Here is a 14,739-nt window from a genome sequence, read left to right on the forward strand (position 1 = left end):
TGCTTCTGCCTTTGTTTTCAGACTTGTGGGTGACGTACTCCAGCTCACCGGCTTCTTGTCGTACTGCGGTCCATTCAACCAGAGTTTCCGTGATATGTTGTTGAAGGACATCTGGGAGGCGGAGCTCCGGAAGCACAAAATCCCTTTTACAGAAAATCTCAACATCATTTCTGCCCTGGTGGATGCTCCCAATGTGAGAACAATGCCAGCCTATTTTTATTTGATACTAGTCCTGTGAAAAGTAAAAAAAAATCATTTGAACCATTGACTATCATTTTTAATATTTAAGATAAGTGAGTGGAACCTTCAGGGACTCCCGGGAGATGACTTGTCAGTTCAGAATGGCATCATCGTCACAAAAGCAACAAGATATCCCCTCCTCATCGATCCACAGACTCAGGGAAAAGCTTGGATTAAGAAAAAGGAAGAGGCCAACGAACTTCAAGTATATAGCCAAATGATTTTCACTTGTGTCATTTTTACCCTAATTACACGCTTAAGTAAAGCATGTCGTAGAAGTAAACTGATTTCATGTTCAGGTCACGTCCCTCAACCACAAATTCTTTCGCACACATTTGGAAGATTGTATTTCCATGGGACGCCCAATGCTCATTGAGGATATATTTGAGGAGCTCGACCCAGCCCTGGACAACGTGCTCGAGAAAAACTTTATCAAATCTGGGACCAGTTTCAAGGTATTTTTAACCTTCATGTCCATTCAAATTTACCAATACAACTTTAAAATGTGTACACTCTTAAAATTGTCTTCAATGTTTTTTTATAGGTCAAAGTAGGAGACAAAGAGGTAAACGTAATGGATGGGTTCCAGCTCTATATAACTACCAAACTGCCTAATCCAGCATACACTCCAGAGGTCAGCGCAAAAACATCCATTATTGATTTCACTGTAAACATGAAGGGCCTGGAGAACCAGCTGCTCGGCCGAGTCATCCTCAAAGAAAAATACGTGAGTGTGCCATTTGTTCCAGAAACGCAGCTTGCTTTCCCCATTTGGTTTAAAAATATAACTTTATCTGTGATTGTTTTAGATAACTGTTTTTCCAGTGTAAGAATATGATATTGACTGGCTCTTGGTTTTTTTTCACTCATCTCAACAGGAGCTAGAAGCAGAAAGATTGAAACTAATTGAGGATGTAACTGCTAATAAAAGAAAGATGCAGGAGTTGGAAGACAATTTGCTGTACAAACTCAGCAGCACTAAAGGTCCTATAGTTACTGTTGTAGACTAATGCCAGTTTCTCCAGTCATACCTGTTCTTTTTCCTAAAGTGAAAGTGTGTCTGTTTGTCTGGTTAAAGGTTCTTTGGTTGACGATGACTCCATGATTGGCATTCTGACCACGACTAAGCAAACTGCTGCGGAAGTTAGTGCAAAGCTCAGTGTTGCAGCTGAAGCAGAAGTAAAGATCAATGTCGCTCAAGAAGAATACCATCCAGTTGCCTCTCGAGGAAGCACATTGTACTTCCTCATCACGGAGATGAGCATGGTCAATATCATGTACCAGACCTCCTTGGGTCAGTTCCTCAAAATCTTTGATCTGTCACTCGCAAGGTATGGCTTTATCGTGATTTAAGAAGTATGTCTGCACAGTCTTATCATAAGATGTTTGAGATTAAAGCTCGGAAACTATTCCAACCATTACTTCCTCTAATGACCAACAAATTTGTCTGGAAAGAACAATAGGTTGACAAAGATGTTTCTTTAACCACGCTGTGGTGTGGTCGTATTCTTCAAATATGCTTTGTTCTCTGTGTCTTTGTCTCCCTCGTTTTTTTATGCTGATTTTTTGTTTTTAATTAATGCGCTTTTGCAGGTCTGAGAAGGCCTCCAAAACTCAGAAGCGGATTGCAAATATTATTGAATATCTGACGTTTGAGGTTTTCCGATACACAGTCAGAAGCCTTTATGAAAACCACAAGTTCATCTTCACACTCCTGCTGGCCCTCAAGATTGACTTACAGAATAACAGAATACAACACAACAAATTTCAGATTCTTATTAAAGGTAAGGTGTGCATCATTCCCAGGAAAAGTTGAATTGCCTTTTGGACTTGACATCTCTGAACATAATTGATGAAACAATAGGTGGCGCAGCTCTTGACCTGAAGACCTGTCCATCAAAGCCATTCAGCTGGATCCTGGATATGGTGTGGCTGAACTTGGTAGAACTCAGCAAGCTGCCACAGTTCACTAACATTATAAACCAGGTAAGCCATAGATCCACGAATGATCTGGACATCTGAATTCTTCATCTGCTTGTAGTGTCATCAGTTTTGGTATTGACATGGTTTGTAGGTGTCCCAAAATGGGAAAAACTGGAAAGCATGGCTCAATCTTGATGCCCCAGAGGAAGGCGTCACTCCAGATGGATACAACTCTCTTGATGTTTTCCATAAGCTTTTGCTGATAAGGTTGGGTCCTCCTACTTGAATGTTGATTACATGTTTGAATACACCATATTATAAAATGCAATCACCTCACAAGCTTTTTTTCTCACAGGTCTTGGTGCCCTGATCGCACCTTGTCTCAGGCCAGAAAGTATGTGGGAGACTCTTTGGGCATGAGATTCGTTGAGCCTGTCCTCTTGAACCTTCACAGCACCTGGCAGGAAAGTGATCCTCGCACCCCCCTCATTTGCTTCCTTTCTATGGGCTCAGATCCCACCGAACAAATCGAAGCACTTGCCAAGAAACTTAATCTCGGTGAGTTTGCCCTGTCCTGCCCCATTTTTTATTTTATTTTACTGAACTTTTTTATTTTCTTTTGAAGATGTAATGCCAAAATCTCCTGACGTCTGATTGTGTTTACATTCAGACCAGTTCCCAACTTGCGACGCTATCTACTTTTGATTCAGTTAGAACGGTATGAAACCCAAATTTTGTGATTGATGTCCCTGTGACCGTGGTAACCAACAGGATCCTGGATGTTGGTTGCTGTGTGCTCTTTGCAGTGGCACCTTGGGTGTTCACTGGGCAATCCAGCTCATGTATTTGTTTTCCTGAGCATAAATTCATTTGATTGTGGCTGTTAAAATTCCACTAATTGAAAGGTCTGTGGTTTGATCCGTGGCCCTTAATTGCCCGTAATGTTTCATCCTTGTGTAAGTGTGTGTGTTATGTTGTGTTAGAAAGATAATTATGTTTTGTATGTACAGTATAGTTAAAGGCCTGTGGCTTGTACTGCAAAGTCCTGAGTGGTGGATTAGACCAGGGGGGAAAGCACTATTTAAATGCACTCTATATGTTCATGTCTATGTAAATACTCCCACTGTTTCGGTTTACAGAATGCAGAGCAATATCTATGGGACAAGGACAAGAGGTGCATGCAAGGAAGCTGGTCAAGACATCAATGACAGAGGTGCTTTTAGAAGTTACTGAAGAAGTATAATGCATGAGTTAAGCCTTTCCAACTGAGGCAGTTCCAGGATTGGTACCAGTTCTTTGACCAAGAACTCCTCAATTCAGGGTCTGGAGGGAACCTGTGAACTCTGAGACCAGCTAACAGTTTGACCGCCATTAAAAAGATAAATAAATGAATACTGAGCAAGGGGAACATTTAGACGTAAAATCGATATAGCATCGAAAAGCTAATGATGTCATCTTTCATCTGATGTTTTAGATAGTGTTAATATTGCCAGTTGTGGTTTGCAAATGGCCATACACACAGAATTGACCATGTCTGAGTGGGATTTGTAATGGAAATCAGAGTTTATAAATAGCATTGCAGCCAGGGCTTAGAAATGCCAGCTGGCAGTATTAAAACATTACATACCATTTATAAGCCTAGATGCAAACTGCATTTGTGAAAGCACCCCTCATAGGGCGGTAATCATAAATGCTGACTGTGTTGTTGGAACGAACGTATATGACCACAAGGCTCAGGAGTGGCTCTCGTGCATGTGGACAAGCAAATGGTTTCATAGAAAGTTCACAAAGTAAAGCAGCTTCCAGCAGGTGACGGCATCTGGTGAATGCTTTCATGTGGGAGTGTATTGGATTGTCCTGATGTGCAAGCTAGAGTGTTGCTTCTTGCTTTCAACAGCAATGGCTGACTGTTTGACCTGATCCGTGGCTTTTGTGTCTGGATGTGTACAGGGAGGTTGGGTCCTTCTGCAGAACTGTCACCTGGGGTTGCAGTTTATGGATGAGCTGCTAGAAACTATCACAGTTACAGAGAGCATGCATGACACGTTCAGGGTGTGGATCACCACAGAGCCACACGATCTGTTCTCCATCACACTCCTACAGGTGAGACTTGACAACATCGTCATAAAAAGGAAGGTGTTAAAAGTTTTTGTACACGCACAGACTGTCTCTCACTCTTTACCTTTTAAGTCTTCCATCAAGTTCACCAACGACCCCCCCCAGGGAATACGTGCTGGTTTGAAACGAACATTTGCAGGAATTTCACAGAACCAGTTGGAAGTCAGCAACCTGCCCATGTGGAAGCCTTTGCTGTACGGTGTGGCCTTTTTACACACTGCTGTGCAGGTACTGCGCATTCTAAGTTCACGCGTGTCATAGTGGAACTTTATTTAAAGGAAATATTAAAAAAGAATACATGCTTTGCTCCTGGCACAGGTTATATGAGAAACAGAGTGAACTAACCATATTTAGAAGTACCGTAACCTTGACAATGGCACTACTTAATTTGGTAGCCTTTTTTTTCTTATTAATTTCATAATTGATAATGAAATCAATTGTGCCATTTTAATAATGCATTAGGCAAATTTTCCACCTCATTACCATATTGAGAATGTGTTGGCTTTAGTTTATTTTATAGCCTTTTGAAGTTTGAGTGGTTTGTATTTTCCAGTGTAGCACAAATCAACTCGTGTCTGTGACTTTTTTCCTCCAGTAGAAGGAAGGCTGTTCGTCATAATAACACAGGGATTTTCTGATTTTACATGGTAACCTTTTCTTTTTTTTTGGCTTTGTAAGGAACGACGTAAATTTGGACCCTTAGGTTGGAACATACCTTACGAGTTCAATTCGGCCGATTTCTCTGCAAGTGTTGAATTTGTTGAAAGACACTTGGATGATTGCGGCCCCAAGAAGGTGAGCGTTTTGCAGCCCTGGTTTAATATTTGTATGTCATCCTCCCTCCCTCACTCACTACTTTGTGTCCCCCCCCACAGGATGTGTCATGGATAACCTTGCGATACATGCTCGCTGAGGTGCAATATGGAGGAAGGGTCACAGATGACTATGACAAACGCCTGTTGAAGTGTTTTGCTCGTGTAATAATCCCAGTTTTTTTGTTGATTCGTGTGTTACAACTCCCGGTGTTTTATGTTGCATTGTATTACATTTGATACGACACGTGAAGCTCAATGTTCTTAATTACAGGTGTGGTTCAGTAAGAAGATGTTTGACCCAACATTTTGCTTTTACACGGGCTACAAAATTGCGGTGTGTAAGACAATAGAAGAGTACATGGATAACATTCAGAGTTTACCCACTGAGGATTCACCCCAAGCACTGGGGCTGCACGCTAATGCTGATATCACGTAAGGAGAGTGTCGTCATGATGAGGCATTAAAGCTGCGGTCGGCAACTTTTTTTTAGTCATATTAGCTTGAACTGTCATGGGATTCTGGAAGGAGAATATTAAATAGGCTGTTTAGGAAAAATAACGAAATCTGTAGCTCCCTCTGAACCCTGTAATCATGCTTGCAAAAACCGAGCGCTCCCGGCTGTTTTTAACCAATCAAGTTAGGGTGGAGGAATCCTACCTGTCAATCACAGCTTGTGCACACGCTGCTGAGCGTGAGTCTGCCCCAGCTTGTGTGCGCTCACACTGGTGTGAACTCACGTGCACAACCTCGTCCACAGAGGGGGAGGGGTTTGGGGGGCGATTCGGAGCTTGTTAGAGGTTGGGGGAGGGACCTGAGAGTGTATCAGTTTGAATTTTCCGACTTTAGACTCGCAATTTTGAAAACCTGCCGACTGCAGCTTTAAAAGCGGTCTTGTTGTATTTACTGTACTTAGAGTCTCTGAGGTTATTGCATTTCTCTTCTATAATGAATGTTGACCAGATACCAGACAAACACATCTGCTGAGGTGTTAGACACAATCACAAATATTCAGCCCAAGGAAAGTGGAGGGGGATCTGGAGAGACTCGGGAGTCCATCGTCCACAAAATGGCAGAGGACATGTTGGACAAACTGCCCGCTAATTACATTCCACATGAGGTCAGTTGGTAGGATCATTAGGTTTTTTACAGGCCAAAGTACACGTTCTCTTAATCTAAACTCTGTAACTTTGATGGGTTCAGGTCAGAGCCAGACTGTTGACAATGGGAGCTCTTAACCCAATGAACATCTTCCTACGTCAGGAAGTGGATCGAATGCAAAGGATCATCTCTGTGGTGCGCTCGAGTCTGACTGACCTGAAGCTGGCCATTGATGGCACAATAATAATGAGTGATGTAAGATTTCTGATTCCTCAGCACATCGCTTCATATTTGCTTCTTAAGATACGCACTTCTCTGTATGTTTGTTACTCAGTTTTTTCATCAACGATTGTCTGTTAGAGTTAGATGAGATTTTCAGGAGGCTTTAAAATGCTTTCAAACTCCTGGTATGTACTTTGTTCCTAGAACCTTCGTGATGCTCTGGACAATATTTTTGACGCTCGTGTGCCCAGCCTGTGGAGGAAGATCTCCTGGGAGTCTTCCACTCTGGGCTTTTGGTACACCGAGCTTATCCAGAGAAACAAACAGTTCTACAGTTGGGTGTTTCAAGGAAGGCCCAAAGCGTTTTGGATGACGGGTTTCTTTAACCCTCAGGGTGAGTTTGTGGTTTTGATGGAATGAGGCCTTTTACAATGTCAAACACTGAGTTGGCTGCATTACTGGTTAAGACCTTGAAGTTTTGAGCATGATGGAGCTGACACGTCTTAAAGACTTCCAGCAGCTAAAGTTACACGTTATTAGACCTAATGTTTACTTGAATGTTTGCAGGTTTTTTAACAGCCATGAGACAAGAAGTAACCAGGGCGAACAAAGGCTGGGCTCTGGACACAGTCACACTGAACAACAATGTCCTGAAGAAGTCAATGGAGGAGATCACAGCCTCGCCAACGGTGAGTGGGTGTTTTCTGCTCACTGGAAATGTGAAAGGAATTTAACCGTGTGCTATTTTGTTATTGAATGCCTTTCCTCTACAGGAAGGGGTTTATGTCTATGGTTTGTTCCTGGAAGGGGCTGGTTGGAACAGAAAGAACATCACTCTCATCGAGTCCTCACCCAAAGTACTCTTCACACCCATGCCTGTCATCCACATGTTTGCCATCAAATCCAATGCTCCTGTGGATCCGAAGCTGTACGCCTGCCCCATCTACAAGAAACCAAGGCGCACAGACCTCAATTACATCACAGCAGTGGTGCTACCTACTGTCCAGTCACCAGACCACTGGATCTTACGTGGGGTTGCTCTGCTCTGTGACATCAAATAATAAACAACTGTATTACTTTTTAATGTTGTCCAAAAAACAAATAAACGTTTTTTCTGCAGATTAGGTGAATTACTTGTTGACTATGTATGTGAGACTCATCTATGGAGCCATTGATCAACTACTTAAAGGGATAGTTCGGGATATTTGACATGAATCTGTGTGGCATCACCATAACCAGTGTCGTGCATTCAAACTGACTTACCCCCGACAGTGTCCTGTGAGCCGAGTTCTTGTCCAGTGTTGGTCAAGGCGAAAGTAGTCCGGCCTGTTTGCTGGGGTCAAGAAATTAGCGCGTTTTTCTTCCCAAAACAGTACGTGTGCTAAAGAGTGATTTATTTCATCACAAAAACCGAAGCCGGCAAAAGTCACTCCTCGTTATCACTTGGGCCCTATACTGTCTCTCATTGTGTATCAGTGCGCACGTCATTCTGACCGCAAGCTGTGCGCACGAGTCTTTCTGTTCTTTGGCAGTGCTCAACACTTACTCTGCAGACAACTGGCCATCGGGTCCAGCTGGTCTGGGACGCCTCTTCCAGTTGATCTTGGGAACATGGAAAAAAGTTCTCAGACGCCTGCATTCAGGAGTGCAGGGAAGTCACCGTTATTTGTGATGCAGGCAGCAGCTGTCCCGCGGCCGCCGACATCCTCATCTATGGAAAGGTTTTGTATCTGGGGCATAACTAAATCCCACTCGTGGCAGCAGTAACATTCCACCTCTGTCTGCATTACTTCGCACTTCAAACAAGTGCACCAGGATTTGTCGGCCACCCTGGGTATCGCAGCTCCAGCACTGGCTCCAGCTTCTGTTTCCATCACTTCTCTGTCCACCCTCTCTCTTTCTGCCCGATCTAAGTCCATTTGGCGAACTTCCTCCTCAGTATAAACGGGTTCATAAAGATACCCCCTTGGCTCTGAACGGAAGTCAATATGTTCCTCGTCGCTCTCGTTGTCAGACATCTTCCCGAGCAGTAAACAAAGTGAACTCGTGCGCACAGCTCGCGGTCAGAATGACGTGCGCAGTGATACACAATGAGAGACAGTATAGGGCCCAAGTGATAACGAGGAGTGACTTTTGCCAGCTTCGGTTTTTGTGATGAAATAAATCACTCTTTAGCACACGTACTGTTTTGGGAAGAAAAACGCGCTAATTTCTTGACCCCAGCAAACAAGCCGGACTACTTTCGCCTTGACCAACACTGGACAAGAACTCGGCTCACAGGACACTGTCGGGGGTAAGTCAGTTTGAATGCACGACACTGGTTATGGTGATGCCATACAGACTCATGTCAAATATCCCGAACTATCCCTTTAAGTGATAAAAATATTACATTAGTTTGCTTTGAGGGCTTACCACTTATCACAAGGACGTTAATGAGCCAGTGAGTAAGTAAAAGCTCCGGTGGCTCCAGCAGCTCTTTTCTTACCATGGAGATCATATATGATGTCTATGGTCTCACCTCGCCCTTCTTCTTCTTCTTCTATTTTGTTGGCAGTTGGCAAACAACTTTTGGAAGCATTACCGCCACCTATTGAAATGGAGTGTGAGTCTGGGCGAAAACTATCTCAGCTAAATATAAAAAAATAAGAATAGATAAATAATTAAAAAAAGGTATTATATCCTTCTAATCAGTCATGTGGCTTCTAGATAGTGAAAAAGGTACTTAAAGCACATCTCACTTGAGTTCTTCTGTAGTATTGTTTTAATGTTTAATTGCACACTTTCTGACTCTAGTCCTAGGATGAGGTGCTGCCTCTCCTGGTCAAACCTGACACGTTGCTCTATTACATGCTCCACGGTCTCAGTAGCACCACATACACTGGTACCCATAGGAAGCTGATATCGGTGCCTGAGTTTATAATTCCATTTACCATCTGTGCAATTTCTAAAACAATATCCTGTCTGGACTCCGACATGGCACTCTGAATACTCATCAGGGCAGAAGCAGAATCTGAGGCAATTAGCACTCATACTCACACATTCCTTGGTCTATTCCCCTCTATCCAGGTCAAAGCAGCGAGGATGGCTACTAGTTCTGCGGTGTATACAGCAAGATCATTGTTTAGCCTTTCTTTTTTGCACATCTTAAGCTCTGGTACTACAAATGCCACACCCACTTTCCCGTCAGGTGACTTTGAAGCGTCTGTAAAACACACAAGTTTATCCTTGTACTGAGCTCTGATATGGCACTCAACCATTTCTTTGCTGAACTCCTCTTGCTTCTTCAACTCTAGAAGTGCTAAATCTATTACAGGTTCCTTTAACAGCCATGGTGGTACAACTGAATATGTGACAGCTGCACACAGAGTAAGTGCCTGCAGGCCTCTGCCTTTTGAGGAACCACCCACCCAAAGCTTCTACCTGGTTTATCTTTGTCCTGGCAGTGAGTTCACACAGATAGACTGCTGTGGCCTTCCCTTTGCCCTCTGAGGTTAGCCCAATAGACTAAGGCCAGCTGATCTCTCCTTATATGCAGTGGCATTTCCCCCACCTCTACCTGTATAGCATTAGCAGGAGTCGACTTCATTGCTCCACAACGCGTTCTTACGGCTTTATGCTGAATAACATCCAGTTTTGCCAGGAGCGTCTTAGATGCAGATCTGTAAGCCACACGACACATCCATATTCAAATACAGACCTAATAAGGCTGATGTATATCGTTCTCAAGGCTGACCTGTTGGCTCCCCAGTCCACCCCTTTCAGACAGCGCATGGCATTCAGTACCTTTTTACATTTCTCAATCATTTTTTGCATGCGAACAGACCAAGTTAATCTCTTATCTAACCACAGGCCTAGATATTTAAAACAGTTTACTCTCTCTAGTTCTGCGCCTGATAACTTCAGCTTCAAACCCATGGGAATGTTCTTTCTAGTAAAAAACAAGGTTTTAGTTTTGTCAATAGACATTCTAAATCCCCATTCAAGGGCCCACGCTTGGACATGGTCTACTGCCTGCTGCATTTTACGCACAATGAAATCAACATTTCTGCCCCTTATCCACATTGCACCATCATCTGCAAACAAAGCAACATGGACAGATTCCTGCACCTCTTTAAAGACATCATTAATCATGATCAGGAACAATATCGGGCTGATAATGCTTCCTTGCGGAGTGCCGTTTTCCACTGTATATTCACTGCTGAACTCTTCATTAATTTTGACCGTGATTCTCCAGCCTGATAGGAAATCCTTGACCCACTGAAACATTCTACCCTTGATACCCATTTGCCTGAGTTTAATTAGGAGTCCCTCTCTCCAGACCATATCATAGGCCTTCTCTATATCAAAGAATACTGTCAGTACTGTCTCCTTATCAACTTGGGCTTTCCTTATTGAGTCTTCTAAGGCCACTACTGGGTCTATGGTGCCCCTTCTCTGCCTAAATCCACTCTGGTAGCTGTACAAAATATTTCTCGTTTCTAACCAGTAAACCAACCTATCATTCACCATTCTTGCCATTATTTTACCCAGCTGTGAGGTCAGCGCTATAGGTCTATAGTTTGATGGCATCTTTACATCTTTCCCAGGCTTCCTAATAGGGATTATTACAGGGATTATTATTACAGTCAATTTCTCCAACATAATGTAGCATATCTCATCCCTTCCTGGGGTGGACCTACCCACTTTCTTTACACGAGTAATTTGTTTTACCACCTGCGGGCTAACCATGCTCCGGAATATGAAACGAGTCAAAGCCGGTGTTCTGTCGATTTCTCCTACTTGTCGAGATTTGCTACTTTGTGGTTTTGCGCATGCGCCGAGCCGATTTTCTAAGTTTCGTTTTCACGCCCATAATGTTTTGCTACCCTGCGTCTCAGCTGGTGTGTAACGGTAACATCCTCAAAATCCTGATTATTTTCTCTTTTGGAAGACATGGAAAGTAATAAAACACTCATCGTATTAACAAGCAGTTTAACATGCACAAATGGGGTGTCTGAAACATGACGCATATTTGAGCATGTTGAATAAGTGGAAGAGGCCATTGCTAAAACACTTGTACAGGTACACAGCTCAGGGAATCTTACTCCCAGTGAGGCAAGAGGAAGAGAAATCACAATAGATAGCTACAGGCATATGTTAGAGGAGGAGATGGGGCAGCAGAATGCTCTAAATACGCCCTTTAACCTGAGTGAATTGAATAGGGCGTTAAAGAAAGTGGGTAGGTCCACCCCAGGAAGGGATGAGATATGCTACATTATGTTGGAGAAATTGACTGTAATAATAATCCCTGTAATAATCCCTATTAGGAAGCCTGGGAAAGATGTAAAGATGCCATCAAACTATAGACCTATAGCGCTGACCTCACAGCTGGGTAAAATAATGGCAAGAATGGTGAATGATAGGTTGGTTTACTGGTTAGAAACGAGAAATATTTTGTACAGCTACCAGAGTGGATTTAGGCAGAGAAGGGGCACCATGGACCCAGTAGTGGCCTTAGAAGACTCAATAAGGAAAGCCCAAGTTGATAAGGAGACAGTACTGACAGTATTCTTTGATATAGAGAAGGCCTATGGTATGGTCTGGAGAGAGGGACTCCTAATTAAACTCAGGCAAATGGGTATCAAGGGTAGAATGTTTCAGTGGGTCAAGGATTTCCTATCAGGCTGGAGAATCACGGTCAAAATTAATGAAGAGTTCAGCAGTGAATATACAGTGGAAAACGGCACTCCGCAAGGAAGCATTATCAGCCCGATATTGTTCCTGATCATGATTAATGATGTCTTTAAAGAGGTGCAGGAATCTGTCCATGTTGCTTTGTTTGCAGATGATGGTGCAATGTGGATAAGGGGCAGAAATGTTGATTTCATTGTGCGTAAAATGCAGCAGGCAGTAGACCATGTCCAAGCGTGGGCCCTTGAATGGGGATTTAGAATATCTATTGACAAAACTAAAACCTTGTTTTTTACTAGAAAGAACATTCCCATGGGTTTGAAGCTGAAGTTATCAGGCGCAGAACTAGAGAGAGTAAACTGTTTTAAATATCTAGGCCTGTGGTTAGATAAGAGATTAACTTGGTCTGTTCGCATGCAAAAAATGATTGAGAAATGTAAAAAGGTACTGAATGTCATGCGCTGTCTGAAAGGGGTGGACTGGGGAGCCAACAGGTCAGCCTTGAGAACGATATACATCAGCCTTATTAGGTCTGTATTTGACTATGGATGTGTCGTGTGGCTTACAGATCTGCATCTAAGACGCTCCGGGCAAAACTGGATGTTATTCAGCATAAAGCCGTAAGAACGCGTTGTGGAGCAATGAAGTCGACTCCTGTTAATGCTATACAGGTAGAGGTGGGGGAAATGCCACTGCATATAAGGAGAGATCAGCTGGCCTTAGTCTATTGGGCTAACCTCAGAGGGCAAAGGGAAGGCCACAGCAGTCTATCTGTGTGAACTCACTGCCAGGAGAAAGATAAACCAGGTAGAAGCTTTGGGTGGGTGGTTCCTCATAAGGCAGAGGCCTGCAGGCACTTACTCTGTGTGCAGCTGTCACATATTCAGTTGTACCACCATGGCTGTTAAAGGAACCTGTAATAGATTTAGCACTTCTAGAGTTGAAGAAGCAAGAGGAGTTCAGCAAAGAAATGGTTGAGTGCCATATCAGAGCTCAGTACAAGGATAAACTTGTGTGTTTTACAGACGCTTCAAAGTCACCTGACGGGAAAGTGGGTGTGGCATTTGTAGTACCAGAGCTTAAGATGTGCAAAAAAGAAAGGCTAAACAATGATCTTGCTGTATACACCGCAGAACTAGTAGCCATCCTCGCTGCTTTGACCTGGATAGAGGGGAATAGACCAAGGAATGTGTGAGTATGAGTGCTAATTGCCTCAGATTCTGCTTCTGCCCTGATGAGTATTCAGAGTACCATGTCGGAGTCCAGACAGGATATTGTTTTAGAAATTGCACAGATGGTAAATGGACTCATAAACTCAGGCACCAATATCAGCTTCCTATGGGTACCAGCACACGTTGGGTTACGAGGGAACGAGTTGGCGGATAAGTACGCAAAGAAAGCATGTGTGACCCCTGAGGTTACCTTAGAAGTAGCTTATAGCAAGTCAGAGATAAAGTCACTTGTCAAGACAAAGTCCAGGGAGATCTGGCAGAGTGAGTGGAGTGGTGCAGCTACTGGGAGAAAGTACTTTGCCATCCAAGGGGTGGTTGGTCATGCTAGACCAACAGCAAGACCCACCAAAGAGGAGGACATCATATCTAGGATGAGGTTTGGGCGTTCTGGTCTGAACAGTACGCTATTTGTTTTTAAAAAGCATGCTGATGGAAAGTGTAGTGTATGTGGTGCTACTGAGACCGTGGAGCATGTAATAGAGCAACGTGTCAGGTTTGACCAGGAGAGGCAGCACCTCATCCTAGGACTAGAGTCAGAAAGTGTGCAATTAAACATTAAAACAATACTACAGAAGAACTCAAGTGAGATGTGCTTTAAGTACCTTTTTCACTATCTAGAAGCCACATGACTGATTAGAAGGATATAATACCTTTTTTTAATTATTTATCTATTCTTATTTTTTTATATTTAGCTGAGATAGTTTTCGCCCAGACTCACACTCCATTTCAATAGGTGGCGGGAATGCTTCCAAAAGTTGTTTGCCAACTGCCAACAAAATAGAAGAAGAAGAAGGGCGAGGTGAGACCATAGACATCATATATGATCTCCATGGTAAGAAAAGAGCTGCTGGAGCCACCGGAGCTTTTACTTACTCACTGGCTCATTAACGTCCTTGTGATAAGTGGTAAGCCCTCAAAGCAAACTAATGTAATATTTTTATCACTTAAGTAGTTGATCAATGGCTCCATAGATGAGTCTCACATACATAGTCAACAAGTAATTCACCTAATCTGCAGAAAAAACGTTTATTTGTTTTTTGGACAACATTAAAAAGTAATACAGTTGTTTATTATTTGATGTCACAGAGCAGAGCAACCCCACGTAAGATCCAGTGGTCTGGTGACTGGACAGTAGGTAGCACCACTGCTGTGATGTAATTGAGGTCTGTGCGCCTTGGTTTCTTGTAGATGGGGCAGGCGTACAGCTTCGGATCCACAGGAGCATTGGATTTGATGGCAAACATGTGGATGACAGGCATGGGTGTGAAGAGTACTTTGGGTGAGGACTCGATGAGAGTGATGTTCTTTCGGTTCCAACCAGCCCCTTCCAGGAACAAACCATAGACATAAACCCCTTCCTGTAGAGGAAAGGCATTCAATAACAAAATAGCACACGGTTAAATTCCTTTCACATTTCCAGT

At 43.1% G+C, this 14,739-nt stretch overlaps 2 pseudogenes; one reads left to right on the plus strand and one right to left on the minus strand.

Moving 5' to 3' along the window:
* The window catches only part of LOC142376967 (dynein axonemal heavy chain 8-like), a 56,623-nt pseudogene extending 49,093 nt beyond the window's left edge, over window positions 1-7,530 (plus strand).
* A 6,658-nt stretch (window positions 7,531-14,188) lies between these two features.
* Window positions 14,189-14,739, minus strand: part of LOC142376968 (dynein axonemal heavy chain 8-like) — a 54,072-nt pseudogene continuing 53,521 nt past the window's right edge.

This window comes from Odontesthes bonariensis, chromosome 3 (assembly GCF_027942865.1).
Source record: "Odontesthes bonariensis isolate fOdoBon6 chromosome 3, fOdoBon6.hap1, whole genome shotgun sequence".
In the NCBI taxonomy this organism is placed as follows: Eukaryota; Metazoa; Chordata; class Actinopteri; order Atheriniformes; family Atherinopsidae; genus Odontesthes; species Odontesthes bonariensis.